Raw genomic sequence first — 7408 nt, forward strand, 5'->3', positions numbered from 1 at the left:
CTGCCCATTTCACACATGAGGCAACTAAGGCTCAAAGCAGTCCAGTCACGGACTCAAAAGTACAGCCAGTAAATATCCAGCAAAAATTTGAACCCAGGTCTGTTGGTTACCTGCAGAAGTCTTGCTCCTAAACCTGCAGGATGCCCTCACTCACACCCTTGGCCTGAGTAACTGCCAATCGCCAGCCCTCCAGCCTCCCAGCACCAGTCACCATTTATCGCCCCCACACCAGAGGTCCCCAACCTCTTGGTGCTACACAGTGAAGACCAAAGTTCAGCCCAACCCTCACTGGGCTGACCTGCATTTCCGTGCCATCCGCTGCCATTTGTCAAGGATGTGTGTGTGTAGGGGTATTTCTAGCTCCCCCTACTCCTCCAGCCTCCATCGGCCCTGGAAGTCCACCCCCACCCCCAGCCCAAAGGCTAACTGGAGGGGTGAAGAAGAGGGAGGCTGGAAGGAGAGTTCACCACCCACCCCCTTACTGCCAGCCTCAGTTTCTCCAAGCCCAGTGTCCTGGTTGGGGAGGCAAGGGGTGGAGGGGACCCAGTGGAAGCCTGAGGGGGCAGCAGGAAGTTGCAGACTGCCTTTCCCTTTTATTTGTCCTGGGATCTACTTTTCTCCCTTTGACAGAGAGCAAGGGGGAGAAGGGCAGGAGGGGACTGGCCACTGAGTGGGCACAGCTGCTCCACCCCGGAGCTCCTCTCCTCAGAGGACGTGGAACTTTCCGAACCCACAGAAGCACTGCCTCTAAAGGCGGAATGGAGGGGGCATGAAGGAGCCAGACACCTGAATTCTCAGCCAGGCTCTACAGCCACTCGGGCCTGTGAGACGGGGCCAGCATCAGGGCCATCTGACAAAGTAACCCCGTACCATCGATACCACTTGCTGTTTTTTGAACAGTTACCATGAACCAGGTGCTAAGTGCTTTACATAACTACTGTTTCTACTCCTTGAACACTAAAAATGTGCCAGGCACAGTGCTGGCTACTTTGCATACATTATCTGTTGTTTCTGGCACAGCCCCATAAAGGTGGATGCCATCATTCTCTCAGTTGTCAGAGGCAGAAAGTGAGGCACAGGGCATCAGAGCCACTTGCCCAGGTTTATTCGTACAGCTGCTAGGAACTGCCTCATCCCAGAGATGCAGCCCAGTGGTGGCCACTCACACACAAGGGGGCCGTGCCTGCCAGGCCTAATGCTTTGAGCCTTCCTTTGATTCAAGAGAGGAGCCAGGATTGTGGGGACTGTGGAGGGCTTCATGGTGGAGGGCTCCCTGAGCCTTTGTCGAGGTCCGGCCAGCCCAGGCAGTGGAAAGCCTAGTCAGCTGGCCTAATCCACTAGCAAGATGCTGCTCCCCTTGCAGGCAAGGCCAGGCAGGGCGAGCCACAGACAGAGGGCTGGTCAGTCCCACTCTGAAACCACTTCCTGGGCAGCCCAGAGGAAGTGAGCCTCCGGAAACACCTCGGACAGATGGGCCTCTCCCCTGGGCTGAGGCCTTGGAAAGTACACAGATGGCTCCAGAAGTATCCTTCTGCCTTCTATTCCTCTGCTTCTGCCTGGCACAAACACTGTGGGGAACCGAAGAGCTAATAGGTCCCCCACCAACCTGTGAGCACCTTGGCCCAATGACCATAGGCGGCCTACTTCCTCCTCAGTGGCAGCAGCCGCAAATGTTGCCAGCACAGTTGACGCAGCCCCTCCCCCACAACCTTACTCCCCGATCTCCCATGCCTAGCCCTGGTCAGCCTGGAGGACTGGGTTGACTGCGCAGCATAGTTAGTGAATTGCCTGGGCAGAGCCCACCTCCCACTGTGACCCAGGCCCCTTGAGCACCTGTGATCACAGCCACACCTCAGTGCCAGACAAGCTGGGCTATGATCCTGACCAAGGACCCCCCCCCTTCCTGACCCAGAATGGGCCCAGCGTGGCGCGCGTGGGCAGGCATCTGCATGCACGGTGACTGGGTGAGTGTCTATGTGCATGTGTGAGCATGCCTGTGGCTGAGTGCATGGGAACACCTGCACGCATGTATGTGCATGTGTGTGTGCGGGCACTTGTGGGTCTGTGGACAGAGGTGCCAAGTGCAGCCTCAGTTTCTGTATCCCTGTATGAGGATATGTCTGTGCTGGCTAGGTAGGCGATGTTTGAGAGTTGAAAGTGGGCTGGCTCCAAGGCTGATTAATTGAACTTCTTAGGGAACGAGGCTCAGTGCTGGGAGGGGATGAGCCCCTGACGTGAGGCAGCACAGGCCCCAGCCAGCTGCCTCCTCCCCACCAGATTTGCAGGTAGGTTGAATAAACAAAAGACAGAGTGGAGACCCTGTTTTTGTTCAGCCCCCAGTTAGGCCCATTTGTCTATTCACTCTCAAGACAGTCAAAGGGATGAGAGTACGGGAATAATCAGGAGGACTCCTGGAGAAAAGCCCACCCCTCTGCCACCCCTGCCCACTGTCACCACCTGGGTGCTGTGTCCTCGGCACCTCCTGCCACGCACCCCACAGCCCTGCTCACTGGGCTCTGGACATGCAATGGGGAACTCACAGGCTGTCTTCATTACAGTGGGGACGGAAGGAGGCAAAGCTGGACCCAAAGAAAAGGATTTTTAGCTTTGCAAGGGGCCTCAGAGACTGTAACCTTCCCCAACATCCCTTAACAACTTTGCACAGCTCACCCTGAATCTGGAGGCTGGGGCAGGAGATTTAGAATCCCTCCTCTGGCCCCAGAGAGTCTGGGGAAATGTAGAAATGGGCGTAGAAGAGAGCTCAGTTGTTCCAGGAGCTGGAAGTCTTTATTGCATTGCCAGCTTAGTGTTCAACCCACTTACTATAGGACCCAGGGCAAACCTATGTGATGATGAAGGCAGCCTGAAGCAGAGATAAAAGACCATGGAAAAGCTGATACCTCCACCTTCAACCCTTGGCTCACATACCACTTTCTCTCTAACTGACCAGCAAAGCGTCACCAACCACTCCTCACCCCAAACCACTGCTGGGCCACAGGCCCCTGAGCTCCAAGGTCGAAGCCTTTGCTGGGCCAGAAGCCAGTTCCAGGCAGAAAATACTCATTCCCAGGGCCAACTGCTACCCCTCTGAGCACCTAGGCCCCACACCCAGACCAAGGACTCTGTGTCCTGCCTCTCCCACCCCCAACTGTGTCCCAAGGCAGGAGGGGGGGGAGGGGAGCCCAAACAGGAAGTCTACCCTGTCCATTGTCCATCTGTTTAAGATGATCTAGTCTTACCTGGTGCTCCCGGCTCCCCTTGCCCTTAGTCCTGGCTCCTGCTGCCACCAACACCACACAACAACCACCAGGAGAAGTAGGCCTGCTGCCCTCACCTGGGCCAGTTCCTGGCAGACCTGCAGGAACAAGAGAAAAGAGCCCAGCTGGGAGGCGTCCCCAACCAGGCTCTCCCCAGCATGATCAACACAAGCCTGGCTCAGCCTCGTCTGACTCTAAGACTTCAGGTCTCTTTGAACTTGACTTTCTCTTCTGTGAGGTAAAGGGTTTGGCCCAACTTTTCCAGGGCACTGGTTATATATTCACTCCATGCTAGGGGCTGGAACGCTCTCTCAGCCTTCAGAGCCTTTCCAAGCTACACACAGAAACAGCAAGAAATCAGTTCCTAATCCTCCTGTCTGCAAAAGGTTGCCCTGTGAGCCTGGGAGAACTAGGGTGCAATCAGATACCACCTTTTTGTGGCCTGGGGCAATCCCTCCTAGCCTCAGTGTGTCTCATCCTTAAGATGGGAAGAATAGATCTCCCCAGGTGGTTCTGAGGCTCCAGTGATGTGGCATGCCAGCCCCTGTGCTGGGCTCAAATTGGGAGCGCCAAATGAATAGTGACACTTTTTCTTCCTTGTTTTGCACATTCTAATTCAGGTGATTCTCATATTACTGCTGTGCCCATTATACAGCTAAAAAAAACCCCTGAAGCCCAGAGAAATCCTTGAAGGAAGGAATGGCAAAGGCAGCAAGGTGTCCTGGTGCCCTGAGTACTTTTTCAGTGGGCTGAGCCTCCACAAAACATTCCCCTCCCCAGACATGAGCCCCTTTTCTAGCTGAAGACCCCCATCACCATTCCCTGGGGGCTTAGATATCCTCAGGCTTTATCTTTTTGTCTGTACTTTATTTCTACTTTTAATTTAAATTCTAATTAGCTGCGCCAGCTAAATGGTGTCAGTGCCCTGCAGAGTCAGAGCTCCAAATCACTGCCCCCTCCCCCCCCAGCGCGCGCGCGCGCGCGCACACACACACACACACACCTCTCTCCTCCACCACTGCAGCTGAGACTGGAGGGTGGGAGGGAGTTGTCATGTGGGATGAACAGGGCTGGACGCCAGTGGGGTCTCAGTCAGCTGTCTTGCCTCCCACAAGGAGTCTGGTCAAGTGGATGGGAAGGGGTGGGGTGCGACAGATACATTGCCAGCAAGAAACTGGGTTGGGGAACAAGCTAGTCTTTTCCTAGCCCCAGCTCCCAAGAGAATGGAGACCATACTGTTGGGGGAAAGTAAGCCGTCATCAAATAAGACTTAGCATGTGCTGATTTCTCAGTATGGGCCAAAACTGTGCTAAAGAACTTTTGGCACAGACCTTCAGTCCTCACAACTTTCTCCCTCCTGCAGATAAAGAAACAGCCTTAGAGAGGCCTAGCTCTGATCTCTTGCTCTTAACAGGCAGAGGGATTTTTGTGCCCAAGTCTTTCCTGGGTCCAAAGTCCAAGGTCTTGGTCACACTACAAACCCCAAGCCTTGCCCTCTGGTCTTTGTCAACTTGGGGGAGTAGAGGAAGGTGAGAGTTGAAAACCTCTCCCCCCACTCCCCAGGAGCTGCATGCATACCCAAACCTTTCAGCCTCCCACATGGGGCTCTCCCCTTCTCTCCCAGCACTGTCACCCCAGGGCACAGGCACGACACACCTTGCTTCATCCTCTCCTGCTCCTGACACCCACGCCCAAGCACTCTCGGTTCCCCACAGTCACCCCCCTAGCACACATACTCACAGCCTGACACAGTCAGACTGTGAGTCTCCCACCAGTCATAGGCCCACACGGCCAGTCTCACCCCAGGCCCAGTCCTGTCATACACCAAATCCCTCCACCACCCTACAGCCAGATACAGCTGTCCAAACACCTCCACATTTCTCTCTCTCTCTCTCTCTCTCTCTCTCACACACACACACACACACACACACACACACGCACTCCACTGCCCTCTGCTGGCCTGCCCACTACACCCCAGCTCTGTGCACAGCAGGAAGGAGGAAACCCAAGGGACCAGTCCCCTCCCTTGGTGACCAGGTCAGCCTGATCACAATGACTCAGTGGCAGAGGGAGAGAAAGAACATGAGAGTGCACACACATACTTGTACATACACACTCACACATGAGCCTGATGGGCTGGCACCCTAACACCATGGGTTCCAATAATTAACGGCCTGAATATACTCATGGCTACTGTGTCAGCATGATACACTCCGTGTGCAACACAGGAGCCTCCAGACACACAGGGATGCACACATGGGGGCACACAAAGACACACCAACACCTAGCAGGGAGTCTGATGATAAAAGGCACACCAAGACACAGCACACACAGTGCAGAGAGCCTCGGACTACCCCAATAGACATATACACACACACAGGCAAGTCGCACCTGTGAAAAGTTACACAGGGGCAAGTTCTAGACAGTGACAAAGAACACCCAAGCAGACAGACATACAATGTACCTACAAGCCCAGCTACAGAGGAATCAGCTCAAGGAGACATGCATTCAAGGCAGGGGCCAGAGAAGGGGATAACCCTCCACTCTCAGTAAATCTTTCTAGACAGGTTTCAGTGGGGGGCTCAGTGTGGGATTTGGGGAAGCGGAGCAAGTTCTGACCACACCCACCTCCTGCCTCTTCACCCTGGTTCTCCCCACCTGCTCCCTCACCTGACTGGGCCCCCACGGGCCTGGCGTCTGGGTTGGGGAGAGGCCTGGGGCAGAGGGGTCCTAGAAGGGGCCACCACGGTAAGGGGCTCAGAGAAGCAGATGGGCAGAGCAGGAAGGTAGGGTGGGGACTGGAGCCACGCCCAGCCCGAGGACAGATGGAGAGACCGAAACATCGAGACTGAAAGGAGATATAGAGAGGAGGAGGCGCCGCACCGGCCAGGCAGGGACTCCGAGACGGGAGCGCGGCCCGGCGGGCGGCCTGGCCTGGGCCCTGCGGAGCAAAAAGAAAGGAGGCGGGACAGGCTGGGGGCGGTGACCGTGGGCGGGGGGCGCCACTCCAGGAGAACAGAATCTAGGGGTGGGGGGTGGGAGACGGTTTGGGGTGGGGCGATGGGGCACGCGGAGGGTGAAGAACCCACAGATAGGAACTAAGAACTGGCAGACCGGGGAACACAGAGGGGTGGAGACAGATGGACGGAGAGGGGGCCCCAGAAATTAGGGAGAGACGGGCGGACGCTCGGAGGAGCTGGGACCCAGGCGGGTAGGGCGTCCTGGAGCAGACGGCCGAGAGGGTTTCGGCTTCTGCGGTTGAACAGAGGGACTGGCAGACAGACAGACGGGGGACGGAGGCACCCGCGGGTCCTGGAGCGCGGCGGGTCTTTATCTGGCCGCGGCTCAGTTTCTCGGTTTCGAAAACGGGAACCGGAGCGGGGAGGGAGGGGGGAAGGGAGGGGCGGCGCGCCCTCGGGGTGGCCTGGATCCGAGGTCCGGGCTCAGCCCTCACTCACCTCCAGGCGCGGGGCCAGGCTCCAGGGGTCGCGGCCGCGGGGTCTAGCTCCGGGCGCGGCTCCTGGGCGTGCGCACCGATGGGAGTCTGGAGGACTCCGACCGGGATGGGCCCCGAGGCCGGTGAAGTATCTTCTGGGCCCTGGCGCAGCGGGTGGGTGCTGGTGGTCGCTCGGGGGACACCGGGGTAGCCACCTCCCGCTCCCGCGCCGCGGCACACGGAAGTGCAAAGGGGCGGGGCGGCGCGACCTCACCCAGGTGCCGGCCCCGGCCCCGCCCCCGCTCAGGGCCCGCCCCCCGAAAGCCCCGCCTCCGCCCGCCCCGAGCTGGGGTCCAGCTTCTCCTCCTCTGCGCGCGGGTCACTCAGTATCTGGGCCTTCCTGCTCTCCCGGCCACCTCGCGTCCTCCTCCCCGCCCCATCAGTGCGCGCACCAACTCTTAGAAGGGATCCCATTTTACAGAGGACGCTGAGGCCAGAGGGCGGGGGCCGCTGCCCCCCCACCCTCAGCCTCACGCACCCAGGCCGGGAGGCGCCCGCTGGGGTTCCCCAGGTCCCGGCGCCCACGCCTGGGACTCCCCACCGGCCAGCTGGCTCGCCTAGTCTGGCCTCTCTCTTTCTCTTCCTGTTGGCTGGAGTGGGGACACAGCCGGGCTCGATGCCCGCCGCCCAGCCGACTAGTCTCAGCTCTGCCGGT

The 7408-nt window shown here is 57.9% G+C and overlaps 1 protein-coding gene across 2 annotated transcripts in view; it reads right to left on the reverse strand.

Annotated features, from left to right (window-relative positions):
* The window catches only part of PRKCD (protein kinase C delta), a 30255-nt gene extending 23319 nt beyond the window's left edge, over window positions 1–6936 (reverse strand). The window contains exons 1-2 of one of the 2 annotated variants that reach the window (XM_037134724.2): window positions 6716–6936; window positions 3240–3355 (exon numbers count right to left, since the gene is read on the reverse strand). The gene's annotated coding sequence lies outside the window, so the exon portion shown is untranslated. The remainder of the gene's footprint in view (window positions 1–3239; window positions 3356–6715) is intronic. The other variant, XM_037134726.2, reaches the window with a different exon arrangement.
* Window positions 6937–7408: the final 472 nt, after the last annotated feature.

Source organism: Artibeus jamaicensis, unplaced genomic scaffold (assembly GCF_021234435.1).
Source record: "Artibeus jamaicensis isolate MK-2021 breed Jamaican fruit bat unplaced genomic scaffold, CSHL_Jam_final contig_519, whole genome shotgun sequence".
Taxonomy (NCBI): domain Eukaryota; kingdom Metazoa; phylum Chordata; class Mammalia; order Chiroptera; family Phyllostomidae; genus Artibeus; species Artibeus jamaicensis.